At 41.9% G+C, this 3111-nt stretch overlaps 1 non-coding gene across 1 annotated transcript; it reads left to right on the plus strand.

The window, feature by feature from the left end:
- The first annotated feature begins 2739 nt into the window (after positions 1–2739).
- Positions 2740–2843, plus strand: LOC112760236 (small nucleolar RNA R71). The gene has a single exon (XR_003180686.1). It is a non-coding gene; the product is annotated as a small nucleolar RNA R71 (small nucleolar RNA).
- The last annotated feature ends 268 nt before the right edge of the window (positions 2844–3111 follow it).

Raw genomic sequence — 3111 nt, forward strand, 5'->3', positions numbered from 1 at the left:
AACAATTACAGTTTAAACCAGAACAAGCATGCTTTTGTTTGCCTTTTAAAGAATGGTCAAGGAACACCACCACCTTGTGAAATTTCTTGTTTTCTCTTGTTGCCAGGAAACAATTTGATTTCTCCTTCTTCTCCTAGTTGTTGCTTCATGTTCTTTCTCAGATCCTTGTTTCCTTTCCTGCAAAGAGTGATGAAGTTGCTTGCTTCTCAAGCACTTGAGTGGTTAGCTCAACTATGTATGGGCAAGTGTCTGAGTCTTAAGTTGGTGTGTGAACACCAAACTTAGTCTCCTACTTACTCCTCTGCTCTTTGAGTCCTTGAATTCTCCTTGGAATGAAGTTGCTGCTAAGGATTTTAAGCATTCCTGTGATTGCTTAGAATGTTTGTTCCTTTCATATAATTCAAAGGTTGTTGTGTTCAGTTGATCTGTGTGGTGGAACACCAAACTTAGAGTCACACATTCCCCTTTGAATTATTGATCCACGAATTCATTGTTTGGTGTGAAACACCAAACTTAATTCTTTGCAATGCACAGAAACTACTTCACCTTTTTATTGAAACAAATAAAAGAAACAGCAAAGGGGTATTACCTCAGGTTGGGTTGCCTCCCAACAAGCGCTTCTTTAACGTCACTAGCTTGACGGTTGTCCCTTGTTAGGGTGGATTGTAGTGCTTGATGTCTTCTCCTCTCACTATGAAAACGTCCCCATTTGATTCCTTCATGACTTCTAAATGTTCCATAGAAAGAACTTTCCTGATTGTGAACACTTGAGGGAGCTGGGAAGGAATGGTTTTGAGGCCAGGTGGGATTGGCAGATAATGACTTGATATCACTTTATCTCCCGGAGAGAAACCTTCAGTGGGAATTTTCTTGTTTCTCCACCCTCTTGGCAATTTCTTTACAATTCTTCCCTTTCTCTTGATGATTTCTTCATTGACCCTTATGCCAGGAGGATCCTTCTGATCTGTTTCTATTGATTCTTGTGGCTTTAACTCTTGCAATTCTTGTTTGCCTTCCAAGGACTGTTTCAGAGTTTCAGCTGCTGGATTGCTTTCCTCCAAACACAGATGGCTACTATCATCCTTAGGCTTTTCAGGTTCTGGTTCAGGCTCAGATGCAGGTTTGAAAACATTGAAAATGAGCTGTTCATCATGTATTCTCAAAATTAGCTCTCCTTGTTCTACATCTATGAGCGCTCTAGCAGTGGCTAGAAATGGCCTTCCCAGAATGATAGGGTGTAGGTAGCTTTCCTCCATGTCCAAAATGACAAAGTCTGCAGGGAAGAAATAATTTCCCACTTTCACCAGCACATTCTCAACTACCCCTTCAGCTTGCTTCTGAGTTTTGTCAGCCAGTTGTATGATTACATCAGTGGATCTCACCTCATTCAGTTGTAGCCTCTTCATAAGAGTCAGAGGCATCACATTTATGCTAGCTCCTAGATCACAGAATCCTTTGTCAATTTTTGTTTCCCCTATGATGCAGGGGATATGAAAACTTCCTGGGTCTGTTTTCTTAGAGACTATGTCCTTCTTGATGAGGGCACTGCATTCTTTGTTCATTATTACAGTTTGTCCTCCCTTCAAAACTCTTTTCTTGCTCAGCAATTCCTTTAAATACTTGATATGTGTAGGCATCTGCTAGAGAATCTCAAGGAAGGGAATATTGATATGGAAAGACTTAAATGTCTCTAAAAACCTTGAATAGGTTTTCCCTTTTTCACCTCCTCCTAACCTATGAGGAAATGGTGCTTTTGGTTGGTATGTTTCCAGCATGCCTTTTTGCAGTTCCTTGGCTTGCTCAGTTTCACTTTCCTGCTTAGCTTCCTCCACACCTTCCTTCAAGATTTCTGGTTCCTGTTCTGAGGGTCTAATTCCTTCTTCTTCTGAGACTTCCTTCAATATGGTGATGGCCTTGCATTCTTCCCATCTCACTCCCTTTTGTTCCCCTTTAGGATTCTTTTCTGTGTCACTAGGGAACACTGCAGTTGACTTGGGGGCCTGTTGAGATAGCTCTCCTACTTGAGACTCCATCCTCTTGAGTTTTTCACCATGGTTCCTTAAGGTAGATCTCACATCATCCCTAAAGCTTTTCAACTCACTTATGTCCTGACCCATGTTTGCCAGCATTCCTTCTATCCTGTTTAATTGATCTTGAAATTGTTGGTTCGGATTAGGTTGGGTAAGTTGATTATTTAGGCCATGATATGATGGTTGGGAGTAAGTGTTTTGTGTGGCTTGGTATGATCTTTGGTTGGAGTTTTGGTATGTGGACTTGTTATGTTGGTTTTGCTGGTTTCCCCACCCAAAGTTTGGGTGGTTTTTCCAGCCTGGGTTGTAAGTGTTGGAATGTGGATCATATGGTTGCCTTTGTTGATTTCCTACATAATTGGCCTCTTCCCAATCACCTCCTTCAGTGCTTACTTCCTCTTGATCTTGTGTGTGTATTGCAGCCACTTGCTTTGTTTCTAATTTCCTGGTGAGCTCTGCTAGTTGCTTGGCAAACACCTTGTTTTGGGCTAAAATTGTATCAACATGGTTCAGCTCCATGACTCCCTTAGTGTTGTGTCTCTCTGAAGCATAGTAGTACTCATTCTCAGCCACTGTCTCAATCACTTCAATGGCTTCTTCCACAGTCTTTTTCCTGTTCAATGAACCTCCTGATGAATGGTCTACAGCCTTCCTTGATTCATAAGAAAGTCCATCATAGAAAATATGCAATTGCACCCAGTCATGGAACATGTCTGGTGGGCATTTCCTTGTCAAATCCTTGAACCTCTCCCATGCCTCGTAGAGAGTTTCACCATCTTGTGGTCTAAAAGTCTGAACCTCAGATCGAAGCCTATTGACCTTTTGTGGGGGGTAGAAACGTGCCAGAAACTTGCTTTCCACCTCATCCCAGGTTGTTAGGCACCCCCTTGGGAATGATTCCAGCCACTTAGCTGCCTTGTCCCTAAGTGAAAATGGGAACAAGAGCAGTTTATAAGTATCTTCCTGGACTCCATTGGACTTCACAGTGTCGCAAATTCTCAGGAATTTTGTGAGATGTTGGTTTGGATCTTCATTAGCACTCCCACCAAATGAACAATGATCCTCCACAAGTGATATTAGC

This window comes from Arachis hypogaea, chromosome 16 (genome assembly GCF_003086295.3).
Source record: "Arachis hypogaea cultivar Tifrunner chromosome 16, arahy.Tifrunner.gnm2.J5K5, whole genome shotgun sequence".
NCBI lineage: Eukaryota > Viridiplantae > Streptophyta > Magnoliopsida > Fabales > Fabaceae > Arachis > Arachis hypogaea.